Here is a 13,267-nt window from a genome sequence, read left to right on the forward strand (position 1 = left end):
TGCCAGCACTGTGTCCTGTTCTGCTTGGTCGGAAGAAAGCATCTATGTTAAAAAAACCCGGAGAAAATAAAAGCGCAGCTTGTAATCATCGGCTGAATAGAGCCGCTAGCGTCTGAACTTCCCTCATCGTCAGCACAAAATGCAGTGGAGGCAGCTCTTTTGCCGGCGAATAAACATGGTGGCTGTTGTTTGATGAATACTGTAAACAATGCAATCTTTAGGTTTGTAAATTATGTTAGGTTGCTTAAAGCGTCTCGAAGGGAGGTTGCAGGTTAGAACCAACTGCTGACCCACTCCTGACCCCTCGCTGTCCAACGACAGAGGAGAAGCTACGGGAACCTGTAGGGGGCCCGAAAGTACTTCAAAACGATGTCATCGTCTGTGACCGCATCGGATAGACGAAGTGTCAAGGGACGAGGCTCCTTGATGGATTTATAAATTGCATTTAATTGTTTTAGCCTGTCCTGTTTTAGTCTGTAAAACTATAAGTCATGGCTTACAAGTAAGATAGCGATTGTGATTACAAATTCCAAGCATGTAAAATCCTTATTCTCTTATTTTCAAGGGACTGTACACTATCTAAATCATATTTATGAATATTATGTTGCATTTCTGCCAATTCCGCCCCCACTAGATGCAACCAAATTGTACACACTGCACACACACAAAAAAATACATCATATACTAATGTTATGGTCATACTTTCTCATTCCGTGCACGCTTTGAGGACTGTTGCGATTGGACAGGGGGGAAGTTAGGCAAAACTTCAAGTATTCCATTTAATGCTTTGGATTATTGGCTAAGGTTGTTGCCTTTTTCAATTTTGCAAACTGTTGCAAATTTCCTTATCAACAGTTTGCCGCTTGCATTTCCGACCGCAATTACACACCCCATCAATCAACCCACGCAGCCAGCGCTCTCTTATCAGACCAGCCTATCGCATCTCCCCGAGCGCTCTGTATGGAAATAATATCCTCATTAATATTCACTTAATTCTACAGATAGCTATAGGCTATTTTTTACTGTCTCTCCTCACGTCCCGTCCCCTTGGCTTCTCACAACAACACTGGAAAAAGCTTTGACAGGTTAGTACCAGTGTCTGTGGGGGGGGGGGTAGCAGAGATACACGCCTCAGGTCATGGGGGTGGCGGTGGCGGCAGTGTCGAGCACTTATGAGATTGTCCGTTGAGATTTAAACACGGGTACATGTGGTGACAACATTAAACTTGTGACTTGTTCTGAACACATGGCGTACCACCACTCTACGCCCGCCCACGCCGTGTCCCGTTGCAATGTTGTGCACATAAACAATTCACCATGTGTACACACGCATTGTCAATGCCCCCCCCTCCCCGGTGGATGAGCTTGTTAGAGGCTTCAAACCCTGTGCTAATGAGCTAACCGACACACTGCAGGGGAGGAAGTTATAGTAAAGTGTGTACAGGGGATATACAGTATATATTCACATTAGCTCATGTCACCGCGTAAGAGCTCTCTTGGCTGTTTAGGCGTTTTAGAAGAATGTGGCTCTGTGTGTCGCGGTGTCCTGTTCTGTCTTATTTTTCTGCTTTCAACACTTTTGAGGCGGTGGATCTTGTGGGCGTTTTTGCTCAGGCAGGGGATCGCGGCGCATTGACACTCCCTAGGCGTTCGTTCACGGAGGAAAGTTTTCCTGTTTCTGGGGATACCCGACGGAGCTAACTTTATTGTTCCATGCTTACTACTACAAGTCTCAGGGTTGGAGTATATATGTTGGAGTGTCACCAATGGAGCATGACAAGAATATGGTCTTGATTGAGACAGGAGACTTTTGGTGTGTGAGCTATTGGTAAGTTTTCACATAGACAAACACACACACACACACACACACACACACACACACACACACACACACACACACACACACACACACACACACACACACACACACACACATACACTAGCTTTTATTATCGAATGAGCATCAAAATTGGACCCTGGCAAAACATCACATATTCATTAAAATGTGTTCTTGTGAAATTGAGGCGGGGGTGATAAGTAGGAGCTAGAGGATGCATGATCTCACCATATTCTTTCTATTTCTTCATTTTTTTTTTACCATCAATCTCACCTTCCCTTCATACTGGGTCTATAAATAACACAAGGCCATCCATTCAGGATCGGTGCTATCTCACTGTGGTCCTCACCATGGGCCATGAATACTTAAGCTCCTTTTGCCTGCCTCAGCAATGCAACAAATAAGCATTTAATTATGCATGTCAGTGGCCCTTTTAGCAGTGTTTACACATGACTGGCTGCCCTGGACGACGGATTTGCGACAGATTACCGGTGTCACAGATTCGATTGCGGATTAGTTAAGAGGTTTTATTACTAGTCGGGGTGAACGTGTCCGCTATGTTAATCGATATGGAGATATATGGTTAATTAGAATGAATGGAACAAGATCTGGCCGCGGGGTAATACGAAACTGAATGAATTAAGGCAATTGTTTCCCGTTATTGTATGCTTAAGATCTGGCGTGAGAGCCAGTGTATATTAAGATATTAAAACAAAAGATATACACTCTACATAATTGGCACCACAGGGTAATGAGAGCCACAACATCAATAATCTGTGGTTTTTTTTCAGAACATCACAAACACACACAGCATTATAAATCATACAACGTAACATTGTGACGCGTGGAGACAAAGTCATTGTCATCAATGTATGTCAAACAATATACTACTATTGAGTGAGCATTCCGTTTCTATTACATTTTAACACAAACGAGGGCAATGTATATTTATAGTCTTTACACTGTTGACGCGTTGAGACGATGACTTTACTCGCTCATAGAGGACCGGCGATGATAGGATCAGGATGGGGGGGGCCTGGAAGAAGAGGAGGAGGAGAGGCGAGGGTCTGAACGAAAAAAGAGGGCAGAAAGATGAAGGATGACGATGCTGAAGATGATGGAGGGGATGAAGAGGAGGAGGGGGGGGTTTGGCTGGATTTTAGTATGCTGGAGGCGGCTTGGCGTCTGCAGTGAAGCCACATCCTCCCAGGGATAAATAGAACCATTAAGAGCACCACAAATACACGCGCACGCACGCACGCACGCGCGCACACACAAGATAAAAGACGAACAGAGCGGCAAATGGGTCGATATTCATTAGAGTGAAGAGTCTCGTTGTTTCTCTTGCACATTTCGTTCTTCATAACACTAATACGTATTCATATTTAATATTAAATCCGAAGGCTGGGAAAGGGAAAGTTGATTGTCTAATTAAAAGACTCAAGGTCATGACGTGGGGGCCTCGCAGACTGAATGAACACAAAGGCTCCGGATAACCACGGTGTTATTGGCTTAAATACTGAAAACAATACTCTGTCTCGGCGTGCATTAACCAGCCCGACACACACCGCGGGAGGCTCTGAATCTGTGCTCATTAGCATACACCCCCCCCCACCCCCCCCCCCCATCGGTTACACTTGTCGCTCCGGCTCCCACCACTCCAGTCACGGGGGCCCCGGGATGAGTGACAGGTCACATTAGTGTGAGTTCTGATGACATTAGTCAGGGCCCACACCGTGGACGTAGGTGGCGCCCGCTCGCTGGAACTGTGATTGCCATCTGTGAACGGTGGAGGAAGAGGCTACACGCTTCTCAAGAAAAAAAAACACACACAGGGGATGTATGTGAAGAAATTATAATGGGATAACAAGGATAACGAGGAATAACATGTAGTAGCTCAGCTGAGTGGCTGTGAATGTCGTCCCCGCTTACTCACTGGTACCCATGAGCAAGAAGCCTCACCACTTAGCGGCTCCTTCATGACATGTATCTACGTGTCGTTCCTGCTTTGAATAAAAGGCTAATGCCTGGATATGAACATTACCGATGCGGTGACACTGTGTATCAATAACTCTGCAACTCACTCCAGCTCAGAGGCTTGTGCACGGGAGCACACAGAAACAGTGGTGGGGGAACATAATGAAATGCATTGTTTAACATATGAAAACAGCCAGTGTGTGATGTAGAGGCCCACTGACGGTAGGAGTCGACTCTGCACTGCAGCAGTGCACACTGCGCTGTGCTGTGTGAGCGAACGTTTACCTTCCGGGGACGGAGGAGTTGTGAGGAGGACGATGATCTATGGATGTTTACGCCTAGCTTTTTTTGTTTTCAGTTTTTTTGTGTGGGTCCGTTTCAACACACACACACACACACACACGTACACACACACAAAGTACATTCTCCTTCAATAATTGATGAAATAAACGATTAGCATGGCCTACGGTTAAAGGAAGTTGCCTGATTGTATTAATGACCAATCTTCCCCTGCTCATTATATAGCGGTGGTTTTTCAGTGTTTGGTAACGGGCACTTATTGGCCCTAACATGTCTTTTTGGATGTGGAAATCATTACAGTGTTTACAATTTAGACTAGGCTATTTTTCAAAGGCTCTGACTGTGAATGCAGAGACAGGAAGGTTTAGTGTAAGGGCAGGTGGGGGTCACAGCCATTTGGCTCTCAAGTATGCCCGCCATTAAGGGCCCTGCAGACAGCGGACCCAGAAGCTTTCAGTCCCTCAGCTCTGGGGAAACCTTTGTGAGGGCCCTTTCAATCGGCAGAGATGAGGAAGAGATGCTGCCGGATTTTTTAATATATATATACTGCTATTTCAGTTTCATCCTGATTGTGCTTCTTACTTTTGACCTTGACAAAAACATTATAACATTGAATGAAGATTCAGTCAAAGCATTCTCCCTCTCGCTCCTCCTTTGTCACCGTCTCGGGGGGAACAGGCCGCACATAAACCTTTTGGGAAACAAGAATATTTCATGAGAACTTGATATTATTTTTCAACAGTGAACCCTGATCTCTGTCAGCAAAAAAAAAAATACAAAATAAACCTGCCGGCTCTGTGTGGCTGGCTGCCAAGTTTGAAAAACATATTTTAAATACCCCACATCGTCAGTACTTTAGCTTTTTATCATTTTCTGAGCCCTGTGTGAGGCCTCAGCTAAAAACATTAGGCTAAATCATGTGCTAACCTTGCTTTCCCCGACCTATTCGGTGACTCACTCCCACACTAAAACTCCCCTCAAGAGGGAGAAAAGCCTAGGATGTAATATGATTTATGTTTGAACAGGGATACAGGAACATTTATACATGTTGGTCCAAACTGATGGATGGGGATAAACCGGGCAGGTCTCAACGGGTTCAAAGAGAAGCAGGTGGACATGAATCACACACGTCAACGTGGACCAAAATACACAAATATGAGCCATGTATGATGAAAGAGATCGGTCATCCACACAGCACGCGGTGAACACAACCAGCCCACCCCAATACCGCTCCCCTATAGCGTGGTGGCATGGCTCCGTTCTCCACAACGTGTAGGTGGTGATTCATGATTGTCCTGTAACTTGACTAAAATCCCTTGCGTGTAATGAGCTTTATATTGATTCGGCAACAGATTGACCTTGGCAGCGTGAATTGGTGGCTCACCCTGTGAGTTTATCACCGACGTGGGCTCCTCGCAGCGACCCTGGTCTGATTCCAGCGGTCATTGGCTAGGTATCATTCCCTCCCCCCTCCCACTTTCCTGTCCATCTCGACTGTCCTGTCCATGAAAGCAAGATAATTGACCGTGAATATTTTGTTATACAAAAAGAAACAGATACTTGTACAGGACTCAGCGATGCCGTCATCAATGGTGACAAGAGTGATCATGTTCTTGTGTCAATTATTTGAATATTAATACGGAAGGATAGTCAAGCGGTTATTGTATTTGACTCTCATTTCAAAAGGGTGCAAAGAATGATCAAATATGTCAATTAATGTGACTTGCTTTCATCTTTCAAAATAGGAACACCATGGGGGTTCATTCATTGTTTTTTTGGTGGAATAATATTTTGAACTTTCCCGAAACAAAACATTGTAGTCCCCACAAGTGAGCTTGTCTAAATTGCACAGTGTATTTTCGTGGTACGTGCGTTATCCAATCTGGTTCAAATAGAGAAGGACAGGAACTAACCTTTTGAGAGTACCATCAAATTATTATCTAATTTACATTTAACATTTTGTTGAGTCAACCACGCAGGGCCACAGCCAGCTTGTCGGGAGCAGTTAGGGTGAGGCGTCTCGCTCAGGGATACCTCGACACTCCGAACCCTTCCGGTTACAAGTCAATCCGCTTTTCTTCCTGAGCCACTGCCGCCCTATATTATCTCTGACAAAACACGTGTTCAAACGATGGCCTCTGTGCTATGTGAAACGGCAAGCAAAAGATATTGAAGCCAAAGACCATCGAGACCACCTGGCCTCCCCCACACACACAAAAAAAGACCCCTAGTTGCTAAAACACATACAGAGTTGAGGGCATTAAGCTATTTCAAATGGGCCAGTCATGTATAACGCAGATGTTATTTTTGTGATCTCGGGCCTCGCCGACACATGTGTGAGCGCGTGCATATTACAGACCGTCCAAACTCCGACGTCTCTTCCTTTCTTAAAAGCTGAGGTGCAAAGCACAATGTAAGCAGTTCATAGTCTAGTCTAGTGGGCGTTAGCGGCTCTGCTAGTGTTGGCATAAGGGTTTATTTTTGTTGAAGGAGAACTCTATGTAAGGACATCGCCACTGTTTGCATAGAGACAGCTTTATCGACTACACTTTCATTCTCGAACACACGGAAGCACACACCCACTCAATCCATACAAGCTTTCGTTGCGAGAGACAATCACCACACACACACACTCGTGACACACAAACTCACACATTTGCGTATTTAAGTGTTAAAACACATACTGTATGTGCATGCGCATTCTCACATTTGTGCACACATTCACACTTAGTTTGTTAAAAGAAATGGTGTACACAGTACACACAAACACACACACACCTTTATACACACACTAAAATACATGCATGAGAATTCACACATTGGTGTGCACATTCACACTTTGTTTGTTAAAAAAGCGCAGATACACACACACACACACACACACACACACACACACACACACACATCAACCGGAGTACAGCTGCAGTAGAAACGAAGGGTATTAGTGGAGGTGCCCAGGTGTTTCCCTTAGTGCGGGACCTAGCTGAGATTTTTCCATCCAATCAGCTGCCTTTCTGTTCTCCCTGTCCCACGTTGCTGTGAGAGCCACTGTTTTTCAGATGGCCCTATACTGAGCCCTCAGTCCTTCTCCAATTACCTCAGAGTCCATGTAGGCTGTCAACGCACTCTGTAGACCCCTCTGAGACACACACAAACTACAAGCATGCATCCATGGACCAACGCATGCAGACACACACACACACACACACACACACACACACACACACACACACACACACACACACACACATGCGCACGGATGTGCATGCGTGCGGTGGGCGTGCTACTAACACGTGCACACTTTAATTGTTTGTACCACGCACATCATCACTCATACTCATACACAGAGAGACTCACTTGTGGATAAACACACACACACAACTATTTACACACACATATATATAAAAACTGAATTTGGTTGATATCACAAACATACACACACACACACACATACACACACACTGATAGACTTACTTTTGCTCTTTTTCCTACAACTTTTTAACATTTTGTCTATAACACACAAACACACACACACACACACACTCTGATAAACTTACTTTCACTCTTTTTCCTACAACTTTTTAACATTTTGTCTATATCACACACACACACACACACACACACACACACACACACACACACACACACATACACGCACACACACTGAGAAGGAAATAGTAGGAAATCAATGCCCGGAACCAGCTCTTCCCTGGAGCTAGGTTCACACTTGGTTCAGGTAGTTGTTCTTTTGAAAGTTTGGATGGTATTTTAAAAGTTTGGTCTGATGAATAAGACTAGATCCCCAACTGGGCATTTCTGGCTTAATTATTAATTTAGTATGAATTCATTAAAGACCAAAGAATGTCTCACAAGGAGAGAAATACACGGGGTACACATTTTCATATGAAAATCGAATCTAAGTATAAACCACCATAAACTGGATGGATTTCAACACACTCCTGTGCTCAGGACTGGGCTCTCTGTGAACCTGAACATTTTTCTTTTTGCATAATACATGTGCGTGTGTCTAACATACATTCATGTCTTTCACTCTACCTTTGATACTGAACTAGCAAGCCTAAGCCCTTTGATGCAAATATGCAAATAGTGAGCTGCATACCGCCCCTCCACCTAAGTGACGATATTACATTCTATATACCATTTTAAATCCCTCCAATCCAGCACACTGAGAGAGCGGTAAACCTCCTATAAGCTCCTACTTTGGGTTTTTTCTCTTCACTGTATCAAACCCATCAGCTAGTGTATAATTTACTAAATTCAGCAGCTGCCCGGTGGTCTCAGATTCCCTTTCCTATATTCAAGTCCTCCAACACATGTGAGAAAAGAGCATAAAGACAGGCTTTTTGTATTCACAACATACCAACCCACTGCTTTTATACTCCTGAGTAATTAAATCTTCATTCACCGGCATTAAGATGTTTTGGCGTGCCGTAGCACGGAAGTGTACTTTTATCATGCAAAGTACAGTGTATTCCTTGGCAAGGAATGGTGTATAATTATTCAATCGTGTGGTGGTATTGGCAGATGTGTGAGTAGTGGAGCATGGGAAAGGTTACACTGATTAAGGGAATTGTTTTGTTTGATTGAAATCCAAATTCCACTTTGTGAGGCGTCAATGTACGCATGCAGATTGTACTACCTTTGAATTAACTTGATTTGTCATGGTGGGCAGACATTAACCCTAACCCTATCCTTTTCTGCTCACTTTTAGTCCCAATTACCCCCCCATGCCCATTCTCAGAACCAGACTGCTAGCTACCTAGCGGCCTACAGCCGTCGTCTTGTTGTCACTTCCTTGTTCATTGAAGTCCAGTTAGCGTGGCATCTCTGTTTCCCGACATTAAAGTCAGTCCTCATAAACGAGCTAGCTAGACATACCACAACACAACCCCACCAGAGTGGTAGACATCCCCAACCCGCTCTTTGAATTGCATTGCTGGATATTAAAGTCGACTACCCCCCTGATGCGCCACGTGCCATGGTGGGTTCATCTATTTTAAATTGATCGGGCTCATTCACTGCCATGGTGACAGTTGCTCTTGACAACATGCCATCGATATGTGTGACAACTCGAGTTGGGTTAGGTTTTTAAGTGGGGTTATTTTCCTGGGTTTGGCAGCAGAACAAGCGCGCAGGGACCGGGGGAAGGGAGGTCTGTGATGATCGTGAATCGTGAAAAAATATATTGTGAACACATATTTTTTCGTGCTTTTTTTTTGTGGCATTGAATAGTATACTTGAAGCATAGAAAGGTGTTTTGATGGAGGTACAGCATAACAATCCTGTATACATTCCTGTGTCTGCAGAAGCGCTCTCGTTGCATCAACACAATATCCGCCATATTTGGCGTCAAGGATTTTTTTGCAGGATTTTTTAAAAGGGAAAGATCACAGGCCCCATAGTTCAGCGTTTCACAATAAGAGGATGCAAAGTTTTATTGCCACGAAACACTTGCACCCATTTTCCCTCTCGTTTATTCCTACTTATGCGTACTAAGAGGTTCACTGCGAGAAGAAGCCTGAATGCTTGATGTTCTTTCCCCTTGATGAATGTCCCCTCCAAACTAAATATTCAGAGTAAACTGGCCTCATCTCATTCTTTCATGACTACCAAAACAGCAGAAACACAACTCGATGTACCCCACTGGGTACTGTGTGTTACAGAGAGAGAGAGAGGAAGAGGCAGAGAGAGAGAGAGAGGAAGACACAGTGAGAGAAAGGGAGAGAGAGAAAGAGAGAGAGTGAGAGAGAGAGAGGAAGAGGCTGAGAGAGAGGAAGAGGCAGAAAGAGAGGGAGGGAGAAAGGAGCTGCTTCATCATGCTTCCATACCTCTGCTTTGGCAGAGCTTGTTAATTTTAGCTGCGGACGACTGGCCTTGAGGTAATTATGTATAAAGGGGGCTAGCATAGTGAAATACATCTGCTGGCCAGCTCAGCCAACTAATAAATCACCTTCCTTCAAATCAGACTTGTTTTGTTGGTAATTATTCATTTCTCTGCATTATTTCTTCTCTAGTCTCGAGTGCCATATTCGTATCGGAATGCTATGCGCAGAGCAGTGTCGGACTTGCCTGTTCACACATGCATTTGGTCCGTGAAAAGATGCATTTCATGTCTGTTCATGTCACAGTTTCTCCAAGGTGTTTTCTGACTCATCAGGATGTTCCTGAATAAAATAATGACGGATTTGTGCGTTCAAAAAGACACAAGATTCAATGTTGAACTCAACTCTGTTGAATCTGGCAATATGATTGATATCATTCTTATGATTGATATCATTCTTCTCATTAATCTTCAAATGAGAGGAGTTCTGCTTTAATTCCAAACTAATATCATTGTTTTCTCATTCAAGGCTAAAACAAATCAAAACCACTTGGTCTATAGAATTTTTGGTATAACTAAATACATTTCCTTGACTGCCAGACAATGTAAATATTTTGACCTCGCTGCATAGTCAAATTCCTTGTAAAGACTTCCAGTGTGTTGGCAGAGACAGGGTCCAATTAAATCCACTGCTCTGGTTTACACTTGTCTTTTACCTTGCGTATTTACCTATAAACGATTATTTGCAAATAATGAAAAATTCTTCAATTATTTGTAATATCATAGACAGGTTAGGTCAAGCAATTTACTAAAACAGAAAAGCAATTAGATTTTACTATTGTGTGCTAGTGAAATGAATGTTTTCACTCCTCCAATTAAACTGATTGTACATGTGAGACCTGACGATGTGACCATAACAACGTCACTGTGCCATCCAGAGGGACGAAGCTTTGTTATTTTTAGCTCCTATCAACGGCTTTAAATTCCTTTTATTTTCTTGCAGCTCTGGTGTAGTGCATCGCCATGGTACCTGTATGTAGGTCAACTCTATAAACCATAGAATCTTTCTCTCCTGCCTTGCTTATCTTTACACTCACACATGCATGCTCGCACACACACACACACACACACACACAAACCCAAATGCAGTGCTGATTGGCTATCTTGAACAGTGTTAGTGAGCTGGGACAGGTAGTTTACAATTAAGGTTTTTTGTGTTAGTTTTTATGTCCTTTATTGTTTTTTTTGGGGGGGGGGGGGAGAGGAGCGATACTTCCCTGAAGCCTTTGTGAACAAGCCGCCAGTGGGCTGAACAATGAACTGACTGAAATAAGGAGCAGGTAGTGATTACTTCTCAGCCAGCCGGTTGTGCCTAAAACACAGATACAGCAGGATGGAGGTAGTTCACCATCTGCAGGTTCAACCCGACAACAGCCCCGAAAAAAGAGAGCCATGCCAAAGCAACAAGACCGAACCTCAATGTGAAATAAAAAAAAACACCTTCAAAACACTGGAGGCTATAGCACAGATTGTACAAAATTAGCTCGCCCCGGCCTGCAGTCATAGCACGTTATTCATGTGGCCGCCGACAAATGTACCGGTTTTGAAGGCCGTTCGTCCAATCGGATGGCTGTATCCGTCGCCGGGGGGGGGGGGGGGGGGGGGGGCGCCGCAGAAATACATCATCCGTCAATGAGCGGTTGGAGACGCCGGGGCCCCGTGGCCCCCCCGCCACACCGGGCCCTCTACCTTCTGTTCTGGCCGCGGCGTGTGTGTGTCCTCTAACCCGAGTCGACCCACATACGGCACCGGCCTCCTAGAATTTGGAATGTTCTGCCGGCCATCTGTTTTTACGCGTCGCAGCCAACCAGGGTTTGAGGGCCCTGCCTCCCGTGTTCCCCCTGTGCCCGTCGCTCCGTCCTATATTGCCTATTGTTTTACTGTTTGTTATCCACCGCTTTACGGGGTGTGTTTGGGTGGCATCTCGTTTTCAATTCACGCGAGGTGTGAATTAACATGACAGGGTGCCGTTGTGTAGTGTACGCTCAAGCTGCTGTCTCTCTGTCTCCTTTTCCCCGGTGTCAGGATGACGCCGTGAAACGGAGTGAAAAATCCAGGGAACATGTCAACAGACAGACAAGCAGGGAGCCGTTGTTGATAAGGGAGGGAGGAGCGCGCCATCGGCCTTGGGCCACCTGCTCGCTGGGCTACCTCGTCACAGAACGCACCTCAGCGAAAGAAATGGAACCGTTTCCCAGATTGGGCCTCAAGGAGAAAGAGACAGAGAGAGAGAGAGAGAGAGAGAGAGAGAGAGACAGAGAGAGAGAGAGAATGTTGTTGTGAATGCAAGGAAGGACATTTTGAGATTCTGAGATAATCTTGAAGAGAGAAAGAGCGACACACACCGAATGAGAGACATCTACATAGATGAAGGGGAATATTGAAAACAAGTTAAAGGGAACTCTTTTATGTGGGTGTGTGTGTGTGAATATAGAGTGTGGGCTGGCTTTCGTGTGTGTGTGTGTGTGTGTGAGAATATGAATGAGTGAATGAGTGTGGGCTCACTCATCTCATGGCGATGACGGCCTTTAACCCTTTAGTAAGCCGAGCTGGTGGAGGTGAAGGCTCTAGCCACCGCTAACAAACTTGCTTTCCCGCTCTCCGCATCCCCCGCCCTGCCTCGCCTGGTTACGCTGTCCTTTTTTTTTTTTATTGCCCGGTGGTGTGCGTGTGCCTGTCTCATTATCTCCTAGTTTGTTTACGCATGTCGTCGCTCGCCCGACCCCCTCTGACACCCCCCCCCCCCCGCCCCCCCAGCGTAATGCATACACACGTTCACTGGCACACACACGTTCTCTCTTATTATATTCTCTCCAGCCCGTCGTCTTCCATCCATCCATCTTTGCGTTCCTCCCTCCTTCAATCACTTGTTCGATCCTGCTGCAGTGTTTACCAATGCATGTTTATCATTGTCTCTCTCGCTCACCTACTCACTCACTCACTCACACACTCTCACTCTGAGTGAAAATCTCGAAAGACAGTCTCACTCAATAGACCCTCTCTCCCTCTCTCATTCTCTCTCCCTCTCTCCTCCTCTTCCGTTCTCCATCTCTCCTCCTCTCCCTCTCTCCCCCTCTCCTCCTCTCCCTCTCTCCCCCTCTCCTCCTCTCCCTTTCCCTCTCTCCCTCTCTCCTCCTCTCCCCCTCTCCTCCTCTCCCTCTATCCCTCTATCCCTATCCCTTTCCCTCTCTCCTCCTCTCCCTTTCCCTCTCTCCTCCTCTCCCTCTCTCCTCCTCTCCCCCTCTCCTCCT

The sequence above is a fragment of the Micromesistius poutassou genome (genome assembly GCF_964030765.1).
Source record: "Micromesistius poutassou genome assembly, chromosome: 16".
Taxonomy (NCBI): domain Eukaryota; kingdom Metazoa; phylum Chordata; class Actinopteri; order Gadiformes; family Gadidae; genus Micromesistius; species Micromesistius poutassou.